At 42.7% G+C, this 19,890-nt stretch overlaps 1 protein-coding gene across 3 annotated transcripts in view; it reads right to left on the bottom strand.

Annotated features, from left to right (window-relative positions):
* Tmem117 (transmembrane protein 117) overlaps positions 1 to 19,890 on the bottom strand; it is a 467,221-nt gene that overhangs the window by 345,985 nt on the left and 101,346 nt on the right. The gene's annotated exons all lie outside the window — the stretch shown is intronic.

Here is a 19,890-nt window from a genome sequence, read left to right as displayed (position 1 = left end):
ACATCACTTCAGCTTACAATGGCACACCCTACATAACCATTAGGGAGCTAAATTTATGTATATAAATGTGTATGTGTGTATACACACATATACATATATGTATATATGTGTGAGAGTATACATGTGTATATTATATAATATATTTTATGTATTTATATGTTATGTAATATACACATATGTATGTATTTGTGTGTACATATGTATGTGTATGTAGGTATTTATGTGTGCATGTGTGTTTTTGTATAATATATTTTATATATTTGTTATAAAATATATACGTATGTGTATATGTATGTGTGTATGTATATATATACATATAAATATGTGTATTATTATATACATATTTTATATATTTCTGTTATATAATATATACATGTAATAAAATATACTTTATATATGCTATATATAATTCTATAATATATTTTATATATTTATGCTATATATAATATATACATATGTATCTATGTATATGTGTGTTTGTGCATGCATGTGTGTATAGCTAAGGTGAACATAGGAGCAATCAGAGAAACCCTCAAGAATGCCAGTCAGCATTCTCAGTGCCCAGGCTTGTACGTCTTCAACAAAACAGAAGGGTAGGACTGTGATGTGAACGTTGCCACTTCTGAGGGTGCACAAGCTTCTGGCTGCTGTCTTAGCTGCTTGTAGCAGCTATGAAACTTGTTGTCATGTGGAAACTTCAAAGCTGCTGAAAAGAAAGAAAGCTGAACTAGCCAGCACATTAACAACCACCACATTTGTATAACGGAAAAATCAATATTGTTAAAATGCCCATACTACATAAAGGATCTAGAGAATCCATGAACTCCCTACCAGAATACCACTGTTATTTTTACAAAAATAAGAAAAAAGTCCTAAATTCACAGAGGACCACAAAGGACTCAGAATAGAAAAGAGAGAGATAGACAGACAGACAGACACACACACACACACACATGGGGGGGGGCGCACACGGAGAGACAGACAGACAGACACAGAGACAGAAAGAAAATATAAGTCACAACATCTCCAGATTCCAAAGCATCTTACAAAGCGACAGTCATTAAGAAAATACGGTCCTGGCATAAGCGATATACAACCTAGTGTGAGCATATAAAGAAGATGGAAAACCACACATATTTATTCAACAGACCTTCAGTGAGGATGCTGAGAGACAACATGAGAAAAGGAGCCTCTTCAACAAATGGTGTAAGCCAGAACCTTATCTTCTACAATACGCAAAAATAAACAACAGGCGGAAAAGCACAAACATGGGGCCTGAGACACCTGGAAGTAAGTACAGAGGGAACACTACAGCAGCCCTTGGGTGTGACAACAGGTGCACACACACAGCAGATGTAATACTAGACAAACAGAGCCACACCAAGCCAAGATCCTTCTGCACCACAAAGGACAGCACGGTCAGAGAGCAGCCCAGCAAATTTAGAAACAATCGTCAACCCACACACATATCTGGTGGTGGTTAAAATCCAAATTTTTTTTTTTATTTTTTATTTTTCTTCAACTCAATAGCAACTTTTGAGAAAATTGAGAAAATGAGAAAAGAACCACGACAGACTCTGAACAGATATGCATGTTTCTAAGAAGTCAAGCGAATGTCTAACAGATGAAAATGGCATCTTCATCCCAAGTCGTTAGGGAAAGGCAGATCCAAGCTGCAGGGGAAAATATACCTGTACTCCCTGGGATACCTGTTACCAAAACCAGAAGGACAATGAGTGTTGGCAAGGATCTTCTTGGGAATTCCTGTGGGCTTTTTCTAGCTGTGCACAGTCCCCTACTCTCCTTATTCTCTTCTCTGGAGGTATTGGGTTTTCATTTTCTTCAGACCCTCATGAGCAGGTCTTTAGTCTCCCTCCTACCACCCACAGTCACCGTCACCGTACCATTGATTATCTTTATGTTCCTGGTTCTAACAACAGGCTCCCAGTGTGACTATGCTTCCAGGTGAAAAGATAGTAACTAACCACTGGGAATACTTACTTGAATTTCTCAACAATGTTCAATGTCCATAACCCCAAACTGAACTTATTTCTCTCCTCACGCCCGAGACTGCCAGCCCATACTGTTTCATGTCTCTGAACAGCGTGGATGCTGGACACTTGAATTCATCCTTTCAACCCGCCTGTAGCACCTGCATGAAGTTCATAAAGGATCATGGAACATCCTGCTCGGGATCTCTTGAATGTGTCTCCTTAGGTCTGTGGTTACTGCCACTGCTTTTACCAACCCTCCTGTCTCACTCACAGTCTTCTTATTCTTTAAAAACACATAGATTCTTGCTTCTAACTCAGCAATGAACTTTGCTTCCCATTGTAAGAAAAGTCCGAGCCCGCCCCATCACTTCTCGGGTTATAAATTATGTCTTTCCTCAGTCTTTTGCCCTCTTGTTACTTTTGCCCACAGACAATATTACCCAATGAACTTTGTGGTGGGTGCATATATGTCTGCAGGTACATGTGTACATTCAGAGGTCAGAGGAGGACATCAGGTATCCTGGTCTATCACTTGCCTTATTCCCTTGAGACACGATCTCTAGATGAACCAAACCTCATCTGCTATATGGTGGGCCAATGCGCTCCCAGGAACCCCCTGCCTCTGCCTCCTAACCATGTCCATCTTTTTATGTGGACACTGGGGACTGCGAACTCAGGTCCTCACACTTGGTGAGAAAGTGCTCTTGCTCACTGAGCCATTTCCACAGCCCCTCAGTGAACTTCTTTTAGTTCTATGAGTAGGGTATTCTCCTCATTTATGGGTCCCCAAGTCCCCACCTCCACCTCTTTACTGATTCTTGACTGCCAATAACCCAGAAATTGATATTCATTAGTTAAATACTAGTTTAGAAAAAAACCTCAATTTCCTTTGGGCCAACAGTTTAAGTTCAGGTAAAACGTTCATCCTGTGTTTCCATTATCCATACTGTCACCCCTGTCTCCAATACTCTTTGAGTGTGTACATGTGTATGGTGCTGGGGACCAAATTCAGTGTTTCATACATGCTGAGATTGTATGAAGTGATCTGTCACTGGGACACACCGACAACCTCCCCAATATTATGTTGATAAAAATTATTTTTATTGCAAGAACATTTAGCAAACGTCCTACTCACTTAATTAAAAAAAATTAACCGTGCATAGCTGTTGATTATAGTAATATTACACAACAGACCTCTGGAACTCAGGCATCTTTCATAAGTGGGGCTTCATGCACACCAAACAGTAAGCTCTGACCTCTCCCTATCTCTAGATAACACCAGACTTCTTGCATGTAAGGAGAATCATGCAGCATTGATCCTTGTGTGACTTAGGCAAAAGTCCAACAGACTAGGGCTGGAGTATCAGCCAGTGGAGGGGTTAAGGGGCTATAGTGAGAGTTCCTAGACTCTGACCACATCCAGGATGTTGGCAGAACTCCAAGCTAACGGCTGTCAGTGAATGAGAAGGATCAGGGAACATGAGCTACATACAGAGGGAAGGAAGAGCAAGGCTATGGCCCAACCCCCCAAGAGCTTCCATATATGGGTTGGGTCATAATTTTTCATTAATTTCCAAAGAGGCGCTAAATGTGCACTGGGCAATGGTAGACATCCCTCACAAAGAGTACGTTGCTTCTGTATTTACTTGACAACAACTAAAGGGCATTTTCTACTTCCTTCTGCAAAGGAAAGAAAGAAGATAATTCCATGGCTCTGTTGTGCTTTCTCTGATTAGCGATGCTGGCACATTCCCAGCTGAGGTGGCTTTATTGTATCTTTTTATATTTCTGCTTGTAATATAATTCAAGTGCCTAAGTAAAATTCAAACTCATTTCCCACGGAAAGGATAGACATGTAAATCAGTAAGTCACACAAAGCTCACGAGGAAGTATTAAGTGATTTTAGGAAGAATTATTTGTTCCTGGGCAGGCTGCAGTAAAAACTGCCAAGTGTGGAAATGGTTTTAAATACAGATACTTTCTCATGCCTAAGTGCAACAGCACTGTGGCTTCGTTTCTAAATTAAACTAGTATATGGCCCCATAACCTGATGACTCCAAGACATTGTGTTGAGCTAAAGAGCGAATTAAAAAAGAGAAATCGGCAAAGAGAAATTACTTCCCCTGATGTCAGAATAATAGGAGCATCAGGCTGGTCTTAACCTCTCTTCAGCAATTTTTCAAACTGAATATTCAGATTTTATAACAAATCCACGGTCAATGGATCTAAAACAACCTATCTAAATCGTGCAGCTGTGTATAAAAAACCAACCAAACAAAAAACAGGTTGCCTGCCAGTTACCTTTTCCTTTATTACAAATACAACTTGAAGACACCTAAAAATCAGCCACCTGTGTTTGCTCCTGTTGCAAACCACGTGAGATGTTCTCCCCGGAGACCAAGTTCCACCTGGGAGCCACACCTACAATCAGCCTTGTCTTTAACATGAGAATAAAGACCATATTGGCATAGCTGAAGTGATATTCTAGTTACTCTAGAAGTGTTAGGAAATCTTTAACAAGTTCTTTGTATGTGACTTCTCTAAGGAAACTGTCCTGGCTAGTTTTATATCAACTTGACACAGCTGAGGTCATCCAAGATGAGGGAACCTCAATTAAGAAATACCTCCGTGAGTCCCAGCTGTAGGGCATTTTCTTAATTATTGATCAATGGAGGAGGGCCCAGCCCACTGTGGGTGGTACAATCTCTGTGCTGGTGGTCCTGGGTTCTATAAGAAAGGAGGCTGAGCAAGCCATGGAAAGAAAGGCAATAAGCCCCACCCCTCCATGGCCTCTGCATCAGCTCCTGCCTCCAGGTTCCTGCCCTGCTTCAGTTGATGTCCTGACCTCCTTTGGTGATGAACAGCAATGTGGAAGTGTAAACTGAATAAACTCTTCCCCTCCCCCCCAGTTTACTTGTTGGTCATGGTGTTTTGTCACAGGACTGGAACCCTCAACTAAGATAAAAGTCTCCCTGGGAAAAGTTCCTCAGTGGGAAGATTGGTCCTGCTTCTTCCAGTGCGCACCATAGAACACCTCTGTGCCTGAGACTGAGTTCTCTGCCCATTATCCATCTACATCTGAAGAAAGGTTCTGAAGCCTCTTACCATCATCACAACAGAGAAGATACAGAAGAACGACAGGTAGCAAACAGAATAACTGCAGGAGTTGAGGAGAAGGCCATCTGTGTACTTTCTATAGAAATTCTCCAACCGTTCTGGATGGGTGCCTTTTGCTTCATATTTTCATGACACAGAACACCCTCTTTTAAAGACAGTGTATCAGGCCTGGTGTGGCAGTTCTGGCCTTTGATCCCAACACTTGGGAGGCAGAGACAGGCAGATGTTTGGGAGTTCAAGGCCAGGCATCCACAGCTTCTATCTGTCTGTGTTGAAGCAGTGGAAGAAGGGCTGGACTGGAATGCCAGCATTGGGGCCATCTCAGATGCTGTCAACTGCATCACCAAATTACTCTTGAGAACCTACTTGTATTGACAGCTGAGGTGAAAGCTACAGGTCTGGACCTGTTTGCCTTAAGTAAAACAGATCAGACTGTATTTTCTTAAACTTTAGTGAGAGACACAGAAAGGCCTGTGAAATTGGCCAGCTAATCCATAACCTATGACTCTCCTGTCAATCACAGAGGACACTTATGAGCTTCCACATTCTATTGTGCCATGGGGAGTGGCATTTCTTATGCCTCTTAACACACTCTCATTATTAATTTATCATGTTATTAATTATTACTTCAAATGGTTCTTTTCATCTGGAAGTAATCTTGCTCTAAATGGTCTCTATTAAAACTACTTTGCTGAAAACCGGTTACAACCATCTACCTATATTCAGTGCATTCAAGGCCAAGATATAGGGACCCTAGGGTGATCCCCTTTCCTCCTTCTCTCTCTCCTACTGACATTAGGGAGGAGAGTCACATACTTAAATCAGCCCCTGACAAGCCTGCCCATGTCCTTCCTTCTGTGCAGACAGCTGGACAGGACTATTGATTGCTTTCCTCCCTTAGAAGTTTGCATATCAACCTTAGAGTATTACAAAAGCCAGGCCTCAGGGAGGATATTGTTTAAATGGCATTGCTCTGTTTCTTTTTTCTTTTTAATTCACAACCTTCCCTTTATGATGTCATCCTTGGCCTTCAGCGAATGCCTCCCTCACCTTCCCAGTAGTAGGACTTGACTTGCACACATGCCTGTCTACCTCCAAGTATTTCCCAACTCACACTGAACCATCAGTAGCACAGGAAGGGAGCTGAGTTGCCAAGGTAACAAGACAGCACGCACTGTGTTCAGCCTCAGTTGGATTTTCTATTCTAATTGATCCAAATCTTCTGTCCATGGCTCACTTCATTTTCAAAGCAAACGAAGTATGGCATGCTTTATTTTTTTCTGACTTATTACACAGATTCCCTCCATTTGTTTACAGGGACCACTGGACAAGGGGTTTCTTGAATTACTAACTTGGCTCATCTAATTCTATTAACTGAGCATGATATTCAAAGTATGTAGGCCAAACATGGCAGGAAAATACCAATCAGAATGAATACATTCACCAAATCAGAGGTGTGGTAGCTGCAGAGGCTGAGCCAGCACACTCTGGCCATATTACATTTCTTCTATGGAACAGACTTCTCTTCTGTCACCACATTTAGTTGCCTTGCATGGCCATCTGATATTATCACCATATACAGATAAACAAGAATTAGACTTTGTTGTGAAATGCATCCATGAGTTTATGCCAGACCATGGCTATGAGAACTTCAGAACAATCTACCTATACATTTTCTCCCATCTCAGGCCCCTACTCCTCAGCCCCTATGTGCTTCGATGGACCAAGTCATTCTAATTTGGGTCATGAATTAAGTGTTCAGTGTCACTTCAAGGATGAATATTTAGTCACTTCTCTGAGATCCCCAGATCTCAGCAATGGCATCATTCCACATAACAGCTCCCATCCCAGTGTAGATCCCATGGGAGAATGACAACGTACGAACAGAGGCCTCCAGCTGGCTCAGAATGAAAATGTGCCGTAGCTGGGAGCCATGAAGTCTTTAGAGCTGTTTGCTATTGGCCTACCATATCCTGACTGATATATCTTACTTTCAAGTTTATACTTGGCATCTCCTATTCATTATTTTTACTTCTGAAATGTGTACTTCAAATGGCTTTTAATTTTGGGTCCATAATTCACATCATATTATGTGTGAAATTTAGGTGGCTTGGGAAAGAAGGATAAGAAGGTTAATTCAACTCTTCAAAATGCATAATTTGCTACAATCTTCTTCATTCCTAAGTGACCCAGGCATCTAGTCTGTATCTACAGCCTAGACCCAGAACACTTAGCTACAGGGTGTTGTCTCATCCTTTTTACCCATCAGCACTCATTGTTTAGTATAACAAAACAGTTCTATTCCCCACTTCCTGAGATTGATGGGCAGGGGTCTGGGAGCTCCCTTTTTGCACTGTATCTGGTGATTCATATGCAAATTTGATAATCAAAATCTGTGTTTTTTAAACAGGTGAGACCAGGCCCCCAGTGATGAGCAGGGTCAAGAGCTCTCACTCATTCTGGGAAGCTTAAGAAAGGCTACAGCAGATTTTCTGAAATGAATCCAAGCTTAAAGGGTCTAGGGGAATAAGTGAACTCTTGGAATCTGGTCGCCAAACAGGTACACACATCCAGCCTCCTTACTTGTCTTTGAATTTTCAAACACTTACCAGAAAATGACTCTTCCAGATGATGTAGTGAGATATAAAAGCTACCTTCCCCAGACACGGAAACTGCTCAAGAAGCTGGGCTCTCCTAGTTGTCTCTTCTTTCTGCTGAGTCACACTCAATAGGAGCCCTAAGACTTACCACCCTTAAGACCCCTCCCGTGTGACTCTGACCACCTTACAGTTCCTTCTGTGGGCTCAGCTGTGATGTCTATCTATGTGAAATGCAGGGAGCATCTTCGAGGTCCCTCTCCTTCAGCATCGGTGGTTCACCTTGAAACTTAGAGTGAGGTTTGCATATCAACTTCTCTAATGCAAATAAGATGCTTTCAGCAATAAAGAGTGTGAATTAGTTATTTGTCGTTTTAACAAAAGCAGCTTAAGAAAGGATGCGTCTATTTTGGCACATAGTTCTAAAAGATACAGCACACCATAACAAGGGATGTATGGCCTTGGGAAAACGAGTCAGTTAGTCACATGGAGTCCACTGTTTGGAAGCACAGAGCAATGAACACTAGCACTCAGCTCATTTTCTCCTTTGTATTTGTTCCAGAAGCTCGGCCCATGGAATAGAACTGCCTGTATTTAGGTCCAATCTTCCCACCTCAATTAATCTTAACGAGAAAACTCCCCATCTTGCCCAGAGGTTTGTTTCAGTAGCAATTCTAAATCTTATCAACTTGACAGTGAAAATTAACCACTATAATCATCTAACAATGGATGTTACAAACATATGGTTATAAGTGATATATAATAGGTTATTATATAACAGACGTTTTCATAACAGGTTTTACAGGTGAGATATACATCTGTACAAAATAGTGTCTGGAGGTTTGGAGAGATGGCTCAGAAAGTAAAGTGTCTACTGCAAAAGCATCAGGACCTGAGTCTGAAACCCTTGTTGGCTGGGCATAGCATAGCATAGCAGTGTGCATTGTAATTCTAGTGCTGGAAAGGGAAGGGGGGACTAGGGGGTCCCTAGAATTCAATGGCCAACTAATCTTGCCAAACCAGAAATTCTAAGTTCAGAGGGCGATCCTGTCTCAAAATAAGGTAAAGAACCATTGAAAAAGACACCAAGATAAACCTCTGGCCTCCACACGCTTACACACACACACACACACACACACACACACACACACACACAGAGAGAGAGAGAGACAGAGAGACAGAGAGACAGAGAGACAGAGAGAGAGAGACAGAGAGACAGAGAGAGACAGAGAGAGAGAGACAGAGACAGACAGATAGAGATAGAGACAGAGACAGAAAGAGAATAGCATATGGATAATCAAGACGAAATGGAACTGGGCATGGTGACTCTCACCAGGACCCAGGAAGGGTAAGCAAGAGATTAACATGACTTTGGTGCCAACATGGACTAAAGCATCTCAACAAAAAAGCATTCAAACCTATGAACACTTTGCTCACAGGCTATAAACATTTTATGTCCTAAGCACACATCCTTTGGTCTTGCTCCAGAGAACACTGAACTATCTGTACTTTACAACACAGCTGGAAGCCACAGCCTAACCTGAAATATGTATCTTCAGGAGACAGAACGCAAACTAGGAATGCTACAAAAAGTGTGTCAGTCTTATCATTTAATCTTTATTTTATTGAGTTTTACTGCTAATGACCCAAATAAGTGGGCTTTAAAAAACTAGGATAGAATATTATTTAATATCTTGTTTAAATCAGGTTTTCTAGTGCCTGATTTCTAAAGCCACACAGATCCTTTGGCATCGTGTCCTGTAACACTAACGTTCAATTATGTTAGGGACACTTGCTTCTCCAGAAAAAAAAGCATTAAAAAGAGATGGTCAGAATACCTTGCAGTAGCTGAAAGGAGGCTGGATGGGGAGGAGCTAGCTGGTTCCATGGTGATTCTGTCCTTGAGGAAAACAGACCACTCACCACAGTTTAGCAAGACAGAGGCAGCACAGTGAAAGAGGGTGGACATCTCGGCTCAGTCACGAGAATACTGCATACAATTCTCCTACAGTTGACATAACCTTAGCAAAGAATATATATAAATAATGAAATATTGTGTTAATAAAACTATTTCTTGCTTCTCATCAATCCAGAGTTACTGTGGGGTTAATAGAGGACAAATGTGTTAACTCGGCACAGAAATGTCACTTTCACAGATGGTATGGGGCTGTCTCATCAATTTGTTGAATTAGACTATATAATTTTGGTAAGTCTTGAGCCTTTGGCTATAAAATATGCATCAACTTTCCATAACTAGAAAGTAGTCATTTTCTGTCTGTCACCAGGAAGCAAAAATTGAGATGGAATATAAAGACACTCATTATTCTACAGGATATAGCTAGCACACATGCCATTACACACATGCACACACACATGCCCACACACACACACGCACACAACATACACACACATGCACACACACACACACATGCACACACACGCACACACACACATACACGCACACACACAGAGAGCCTGCTACACAATCCACTTACATGATCCTATCCTTATGTTTGTCAAATTTTCCTTCTCTTTTCAAATTATTAAAATTACTACTCAATCAGTCAGTGGCTTGCTGTACCCATTATTTTCCCTTTAAAACCGTAATGAAACACTGTATCTGTTTGTTTTCATGGACAGAAAATAAGGGGCAGCTCATGTCTGCTCACAAACACCTGCTCCAGCCACACCCCAGGCAGCACCATGTGACCTTAAGTCAGCCAGGTTAAGTCACACAAACACTTACAAAAGCTCTGTTTGGTGAAACCTATAGATGTCAGGAGCTCATTTGTGAATTTTTATATGAGTTAGAAATAACTGGCTTACCTTCCTAATAACAATAATATTTTGCAGTAAAGGTGATCTTTCCAGTCCCAGGAGGTGTGGTCCACTGCCTATGTTCTAATATGCTACGGCCTTAGGTTTGACCCTATGCACAGAGATAAATGATTGAATAGGTAAGGTCATGTTATCGCATTGACCAGTGATATTTCTGCTATTATATTTATAGAAACTAGTGTTTTCTAGAAGACAGCACGCTGAAAAAGCAACTTATGTCCTTTCTGTTATGATGAGAAACTAACCCTTATCAATCCTTATGGGTTGCTTCATAGGCAACACTATAACAACTGGTCTGCACGCATGGTCTTATTTGCTAGGACAACTCTAGGGTGGGCCCCACTATTCCACTGTAAATCCCCCACATTACTACACCAGGAGCTAGCTAAGATTCATCCTTCACCAGATACTGTTTTCTGGATCAGAACTTTTCTGGCATGGTGGCTCATATTTATAATTTCATCAACACATGAGAACTTGAGACAGTTTTGATTGTCTAAGAATTCAAAACCAACCTGAGTGGGCTAGTGGGTGCCAGGCCACCCTGAACTAGAGTGAAACCCTATCTTTAAGGAGATTCCAGCTTTTCTCACTTTGGTCAAGCAAGTGTGGACTCTGGAGTAACAAGGACACGGCATCGATCGTGTTTCTCAGTGATTCTGTAAAAAGCATCGATTCGGACAACACTAGCTGGGCTTGGGAACACCCAGTATATCCTGTACCGTTTACCTTTGTACAGTCAAAATCAAGTAAGGAAAAACTAAGCTGCCCTACTGTGAATTTTTCCTGTCAAATACGCTTCATGCTCACTCAGTCCCCTCTGCCAGTCCCCTCTCCGCTCTCCCTCCTCTTTCCCTTACCCCCTGCTCTCCCTCCCCCTCCTTCTCTGTGCCCTGCAATATCAACTCTATTGACCAGACTTAGCCCTTCGATTCATTTTTCAGCAGCCCAGTCTCCCACCGGCTTTCACCCTTACTCCCAGCCTCAGTAATGAATGTTGCTATTATTGTGAATTAATTGTACGAGCCAGTCAGTATTTAGCCTAATTAAGAATGAAGCCAACAAATTATTTAAAGCACCACTCCAGCAGAATTTGTAGTCAGCCATGCACTGGCTGCCCAATGAAGCCTCCCAGCCAGGCCAAGGCCCCACCCGCTCCTTATCCTAACTTCAAAGTTCTCCCTCAGTTTTTCTCATTACAGGATGACTCGGCCTTGGGTGAAAGGTGCACCTGCACCTGCACCTCTGTGGCGAGAAACTGAAGCGGTGAGGTCGAGCCTTTCCCGGTAGGACGTGTGACATACTGGACAGAGCACCAGTCATTCTCTGAGAATGAAGACACAGAAGAGTCTCGGGGCTGAGGCAGGTCAAGTGGGCTTGGAATCTAAGCAGCAGCAGATCCCGGACAATGTCTCCCTGCATCCTGGTCCTCGATGTCTCCCTCATCTATCCTTCTTTCTTATTCTTGCGTGTTTGGGTTGCCTCTGGAGACACAGCCACATGAATCTGAGGCTCGGAAGCGTCCACTCAGGTGCTCTCTCCTCCTGCCCACCCTGGTCAGTTGCTCTTGTCCTTTCTCGCTTGCTCAGGGCCCACACCACACTGAGCAGATCAGGTCTCCATGTACTTCCTCACCAAATCATCTCAGGAAGGAGGCAAAGGGAGGGGGAGGGGCTACCCCACTCCCATTGTGCCAGCACTTCTGGTTATACCTTACACATGAAGACTTTCAAAATCCTTACATCTCTGTCCCCCCGCCCCCATATCTTCTATATGCTATATTTAATCCATATTTATAAATTAGTACATATTTTTTAACTACCTGGAAAAAGCAAAAAATAAAAATCCTGAAGACTTTCTTTGTGATCGACTCTACACACCAGCTTAGAAGCCTGTCCTACACAGTACCCTGCTCTGAAAAGTGTTCTTGTTCACGGTGAGCATTTTATGAGAGTGGGGGTCTGGGTTCTTCAGGGGTAAGCACAGTATTTGTTTTTATAAGGCTGGAATAAGTCTATAAACATGTGAACACATTTGCATGCCTGTGTTGTAGATATTGTCATAGGACCCTGCACTAGATCATAATGAGGGCCAAGCACATCACACAAAAGCACTTGAAGTAGAATTTGCTATGTAAATATCATCAAAACATTCCCTCGGGGCTGGGGAGATGGTTCAGGGAATGTCCCACACTGCTTTTATAGGGAATCTGAATTCAGTTTCCAACATTCTTAGTCAGGCAGGTTCATGGTAAGGCCAGATCCAGAGACACAAGACCTGCACAGTGACAATAGAAACAGACATTCTAACACAGGAGGAAAACCTCAGGGGATTCCATGCCATAGACAGAGAGCTACAGGTGATCAAGGAACGCTGAGGGAGAGAGAATTAGTCTCTCCCAGGGGTACGCATCCCAACTGGATATATACACCAAGTATTCACCCCTAAAATCGTACACAGAAGCAACACTAAACAGACTCAGCAGGTTGTATAAATATTTATGCATACACACATCATCATCATCATAAAGAAAATGAGACTATCAATTCTAGGGTCGAGGGGATGGAAGGAGTTGGAAAGAGGGAAGGGAGGGGGAAGTGGTATAATTATATTTTAAGTAATTTTAATTAAGAAAACTTCTCTGACAATAAGACAGACAAAAATGTCAACATCATGTTTCAGAAAATCAGGAAAGGGCAGATTTCTCCTCCTTGTTTGCCTGTTTCTCAGCTGTTAGAAGTGCCTTGCTGGTGTTCATTAGCTGTGGGGGTGCTGGGTGATAGCACTGTCATGTACACACCATGCACTTTGGGCATAGTCTCTCCCCATTTACTTCTAACCATTCCTCTTCCTGCCTTTCCTGGGAGAAAAAAAAAAACAAAAAACAAAAACCAATCTTACTCCCTTAAACAACCAGCACTGAAAACATGTCTTTTGCCGCCCTCCAGTGGCTCTTTTTGGTATAAAAGTCTGTTGCTAAGATGTTCTTCAAAAAGACATTATTTAAGAGTGTTGGAAAGGATGGGAAAGATCCTTTCCCAATCTCTAGGCTGTCGTTTTGCCCTGATGACAGTGTCCTCTGCCTTACAGAAACTTTTTAGTTTCATGAGGTCCCATTTATCAATTGCTGACCTTAGTGCCTGAGCCATTGGTGCTCTGTTCAGGAGGTTGTGTCTCCTGTACCGATCTGTTCAAAGCTATTCACCACTTTATGTTCTGTTAGATCTGGTGCATCTGGTTTTAAATTGAGGTCTTTGGTCCACTTGGAGTTGAGCTTTGTGCAGGGTGATAAATCAATTTGCATTCTTCTACATGCAGACATCCAGTTAGACCAGCACCATTTGTTGAAGATGCTTTCTTTTTTTCCACTGTATGGTTTTGCCTTCTTTGTCAGAAATCAAGTGTCTGTAGGTGTGTGAGATTATTTCTGGGTCTTCAGTTCTATTCCATTGACCATCCTGTCTGTTTCTATTTCAATACCATACAGTTTTTATCACTATTGCTCTGTACTACAGCTTGAGGTCAGGGATGGTGGTACCTCCAGAGGTACTTTTATTATTCAAGATTATTTTAGCTATCCTGGGTTTGTTTGTTTTCCCATATGAGAAGTGCTATTTCAAGGTCAGTAAAGAATTGTGTTGGAATTTTTGTGGGAATTGCATTGAATCTGGAGACTGCTTTTGGTAAGATGGCCATTTTCACTATGTAAACCCTCCTGATCCATGAGCATGGGAGAGCTTTCCATCTTCTGAGGTCTTTTTATAATTTGTTTCTTCATCGATTTGAAGTTCTTGTCATATAGGCCTTTCATTTGCTTGGTTAGAGTTGCACCAAGATATTTTATACTATTCATGGCAATTGTAAAAAGGGTGTTGTTTCTCTCATTTCTTTCTCAGCCTGTTGATCATTTGTAAAAGGAAAGGCTACTTTTTTTTTTTTTTTTTTTTTAGTTAATTTTGTATCCAGCCACTTTGCTGAAGGTGTTTATCGGTTGTAGGATTTCTCTGGTAAAAATGCAAATCAAAACAACCCTGAGATTCCATCTTACACACGTCAGAATGGTTAAGATCAAAAACTCAAGTGACAGCACATGCTGTTGAGAATGTGGAACAAGGGGAACACTCCTCCATTGCTGGTGGGAATGCAACCTTGTACAACCACTTGGGAAATCAATTTGGCAGTTTCTCAGAGAACTGGGAATACTTCTACCTCAAGACCCAGTTATGCCAATCCTGGGCATGTACCCAAAAGATGCCACACTATATCACAGGGACACTTGCTCAACTCTGTTCATGGCAGCTTTATTCGCAATAGACAGAAATTGGAAACAATCTAGATATCCCTCAACTAAAGAATGGATAAAGAAAATGTGGTTCATTTACACAATGGAATAGTATTCAGCCCTTAAAAATAAAGACATCATAAAATTTGCATACAAATAGATGGAACTTGAGAGCATCATCCTGAGTGAGGTAACCCAGACCCAAAAGGACATGCTCAGTATATACTAACTTTAAGTGGACATTAGTCATAAAGTATAGGATGCCCATGCTGCATTCCACAGACCCAAAGAAGCTAAACAAGAAGGAAGGGCCAAGCAAGGATGCTTAATCTCACTAAAAGGGGGAACAAAATAGTCATAGGAGGCAGATGGAGGGAAGGAACTGGGTAGAGGAATAGGATGCAAGATCAGTTGTGGGAGGGACAGGAGAGGGGGAGAGTGGGCCAGGGGCCAGGGGCCAGGGCCCAGGAGGGATCAGGAAGGTTCCCAGGAATCAATGTGGGTGATCTTAGCTGAGACTCACAGCAGTGGGGATATGGTATCTGAAGAGGCCACCTGCTGTAGACAGGCAATAACCCTGCTGGAGCAATAGGGACACCAAAACACCCACAAAACTTTCAACTCAAAATGTATCCTGTCTACAAGAAATGCAGGGACAGGGGATGGAGCAAAGACTGGGGGAATGGCCAAACAGTAACAGGCCCAACTTGAGACCCATGCCATGGTCAAGCACCAATTCCTGTCACTATTAATGATACTCTTTTATGCTTGCAGACAGGAGCCTAGCATAACTGTCCCCTGAGAGGATGCACCCTGCAGCAGACTGAAACAGATGCAGATACCACAGCCAAACACTGGGCAGAGTTTGGGGCCTCGTATGGAAGAGTTAGGGAAAGGATTCCAGCCCCAAAAAGGATAGGAACTCCACAGGAAGACCACAAAGTTAACTAAACTAGACTCCTGGGAGCTCTCAGAGACTGAACCACCAACCAAAGAACATACACACGTTGGACCCTCACATACGCAGCTCAGTCTTCATGTGGGTCCCCCAACAACTGTAGCAGGAGCTAGCCCTAAATCTGTGTCCTGTCTGTGAAATACATTCCGTAACTGGGCTGCCTTGTGGGGCCTCAATGGGAGAGGATGCACCCAGCCCTGCAGAGACATGATGTGCCTGAGCAGAGGGATACCCAAAGGGGCCTCTACCCTCTTAGAGGAAAAGGGAGGGCTATGAGGGAGGGACTGGGGAAGGAACCAGGGGAGACAGGCGGCAATCCGGATATAAAATTGTAAAAGGTGGGGGTGTTTGACGTATCTGAACACGAAGCATCATCCTACCAGCTTTTTGCTTCTTGCTCAGTTGTCTAATCATTATGATGTTGGCCTGGGCTTTGGAGCACATCTGTCTTCATTTCTGCCTTTAGGGCTTGGCCCTGTGTGTAAACAATGCACTATTCTTCAGTGCAATGCACACCAATGTGCTGCCACTGCCAACTCCCACTCTGTCTGGTACAGATGAGCGCTACCCTCCTTTTCCTTTGAGTGTTTCTCCTTTTCTCCCCTAAGAGATAGTTAGGCCAATGGCAGAAAATGTGCACCTACGGTGCTAGAGCAGTTTGGGTTGGACAGACTGGCATTCTTCCTGGCACCTGGCTGTACCTGCACACACATCATGTCACTCTTTCTGTCATCCTGTGCAGAATCTTTTACCAATAGGACTTCTATTTTCTCACTCTCAACCTGTCTTGGTTGGGGTTTCTATGGCTGTGGTGACACACCACGGCCAAAAGCAACTTGAGAAAGTTTTTTTTTTTTTCACTTTATCATATCACAGTTCATCACTGAAGATAGTCAAGGCAGAAACACACACGGGGCAGGAACCTGGAGGCAGGAGCTGATGCAGAGGACATGAAGGGTGCTGCTTACTGGCTTGCTCCCCACAGTTTGATCAGCCTGCTTTTATATAGAATCTGGGGCCGCCAGCCCAGGATGCCCCCACACATAATAGGCTGGCTCCCCTATCAATCACTAATTAAGAATACCCCCTACAGTTTTGCCTTCAGCCAGATCTTATGGAGGCATTTTCTCAGGTAAGATTCCCTCTTCTCAGATGACTCTAGCTTGTGTTAAATTGGCATGAAACTAGCCAGCACTTAGCCCAAATCCTCAATCCTGGTCTCACAAAAGACTGAGAACGGAGTCTAAGCCCCTGCCTGGGCCACTGCCCACAGGCTTCACTGCCCACAGGCTTCACTGCCCACAGGCTTCCTGCCCTGATATTCATATTCTGTATTCTCAGTCTGCTCTGTCTTACCTCAAGATAAGCTTGGCTACTTGTTGTTTTTTTTTTTTTTTTAATCCATGCAGCTTCGTTCTATTTTCCAACAGTTCTATGGTTTGTACAGCAGGAGAGATTACTGCGTCCACCCCATTGTGGGAGAAGAAACTGCTTATAAAATGCTATAGGCAAACCTGGGACTCTCACCTACAACCTCCAGGGCTTATGGAAAGAGGCCTCAGCTTATCTTTAAGGCATCATTTCGGTGCTGAGAGATGTTGAGCAGAAAGAGAATAAAACACACAGAAGTGTTTCCCCTGGCGCTGGGAAGTGTGACAGCCTGGGAAGTGTGACAGCCTGACACTCTGCCCTTTGAGCCCATGCTGCTCATTTGCCCCCTGTCATCTTCATCTTAGTTCATTCCCCAAAGATGCCTAAAACCTCAGGAGTTGCTGTCTGCTTCAGGATGGAACTGGGTGAAAACAGGAGCCGCATAATTTACCTCTCATCAGATCAGTTCTGGCCAGGGCTTGTTCTCAGTATCCAGGGATCATGGGACTCAGTTTATACTAAATTTATATTCAATAATTAATTGGAAAAAATCTCAGTATCCAGGGATCATGGGACTCAGTTTATACTAAATTTATATTCAATAATTAATTGGAAAAAATTTAAAGCACACCAGGCTAGAAATATCCTTCCCTATCTCGTTTGGTTTGGTTTGGTTTTTTGGTTGGTTGGTTGGTTGGTTAGTTGGTTGATTTTTTTTGGTTTGTTTGGGCTTTGTTTTCTATCTCGGAAACTATACAGATGTTCAACATATATTGTAATCCTAAAGCATCCAGTCTGGAAAGAAAGCCCCAAACGTATAAACACAGTTCTAGTGTTCCCTGGATTTCCTGGGTTCAGGAAACACTTTCGGACAGGGTCCAGTGGTTCTCAACCTTCTTAATGCTGCAACCCTTAAATACAGTTTCTAATATGTGGTAACCTCCAACCATAAAATTAATTTCATTGCTACTTCATAACTGTACTTTTGCTTTTATGAAATGTAATTTAAATCTCTATGTTTTCAAATGGCCTTTGGTGGCCCCTGTGAAGGGTCATTTGACCCCTCCAGGGGTGGCGACCCACAAGTTGAGAACAGCCGGTCTAGGCCAGTATCATCAGAAGCATCACTAAGGCAGGGCGGATTGGAATCCCTCCTTGCAAAGTTAAGTCACTGTGAAGAAGCCTGCGTTTTGTATGAGCAGCAATCTTCCACATACAAGAGGCACCTGTGATGTCCACAAGCTCCTGCTCCTCTCACCTCACCTCGTGTCATCCTTTCCTGCCCTACACAGGGTTACACAATGCTCCAGATACTTGTGCCTCCTGGAGAACCCAGAAGTACATCAATGTCCTTTTCTCTAGGAACTGACTTGTCTATCCGATTCACAACCAGCTTTGCAGCGCTCACTTGGTCACATGATAAAAGCTGGCAATGCACCTTTCACAGACGGCCATTTGTTTTTAAACTGTACATCTAAGCAATTTCTCTGTTGCTGTGTGTTTTTCTCAAATGACATTTTTAAAGACATCCTTTCAGTAGAAGGCTCTTTTCCAGCAAATGTGAGACAGGTCACAGAAGAGTTCAAGGATCTCATAAGAGTTCAAATAGTCCATAGTCTCTACAAGTACATTCAATCTAAGAACAAAAGGGAGCCGCAGGTAAGACACTATGTATCCATTGTAAACCATTCCCTTAGCTGCTACACACAGCTCCTATTTCCTTCAATTACCAAAGTCAGCTTGGAAAATGAACCTACAGAGAAGGCCAGCAGGGATCTGTGCGAACCTTTCAGGGATGGGTCCTTAGAATTCACTACTTAATAGGTCAACCCCTATTGTTATTTTGAATGAGGAGTTAACTAGAATTCAACTTTGGGCAATCCTTAATTTCTTGATCCACAAAATGGAGATGATAAAAGTCCCTTTTTCACAGGCTCAGAGTGAGGTTTGAACTGAGACAACTCACACCTGATCAAAGCTCTCAGCCCCTATGTGCTCCCTTTAGGATTCTTTTGATTTAGCTGCTGAGTGTTTTACTCTGTGCACGGGATTACCTGTTACCTCATTCAATTTACTAATTTTAAATCTATCTCCCTATCTTTATTTATATCCTTTACATAGCACCATATAAAAATAGTTTTCCAGCCTCAGACTCCCAGGTGCTTGGGGATTACAGGCCTGTGTTAGCCTATCAGGCTCCTTCCAGTGCTTTCAAAGTACCAAAGCCTCTTGCAGAGAGGCCTCTGGCTGCCTTAGTGAGTCTGAGCTCTCACTGCCTACTGTTATCATGGGATCAAACTCTGAAGACTATTTTGAGGAACACAAGTGGCTCCTATAACTTCATCGTCAAAAATAAACCCACTGCTGGTGGCATTATTTGGGTACAAGAAATAATCATAACACATTTCTAGTGGTATTCGTAGGCCCGAACATTTGATCTAGAATCATTCGTGGATTTTGCTACTATAGAGCACAAACAGTGAAAAATACATGTTTTTCTGTTACCAGTCAGCCCCTTTACAGTGGGAGAAATATAAGATGTTAAAATGGGCTTCTCTCTCAGCACTCAACAGTGGCAGCCAAAGTCTATTTACAGCATACAAGCCGCCTCCCTCTGTAGAAACGGGTGGAAATCTTAGCAACCCTGTAACTTAGAGGCAGAGGCTATAATCTAGTGAGGAGAGCAGACAAACACCTTCAATGTACTGCCTTTCAAACTTAACGGAAAGCAAA

This window comes from Arvicanthis niloticus, chromosome 13, assembly GCF_011762505.2.
Source record: "Arvicanthis niloticus isolate mArvNil1 chromosome 13, mArvNil1.pat.X, whole genome shotgun sequence".
NCBI classification, from domain to species: Eukaryota; Metazoa; Chordata; class Mammalia; order Rodentia; family Muridae; genus Arvicanthis; species Arvicanthis niloticus.
Note: the sequence above shows the minus strand (reverse complement) of the source record. Positions and strands in the feature narration are given on the sequence as shown.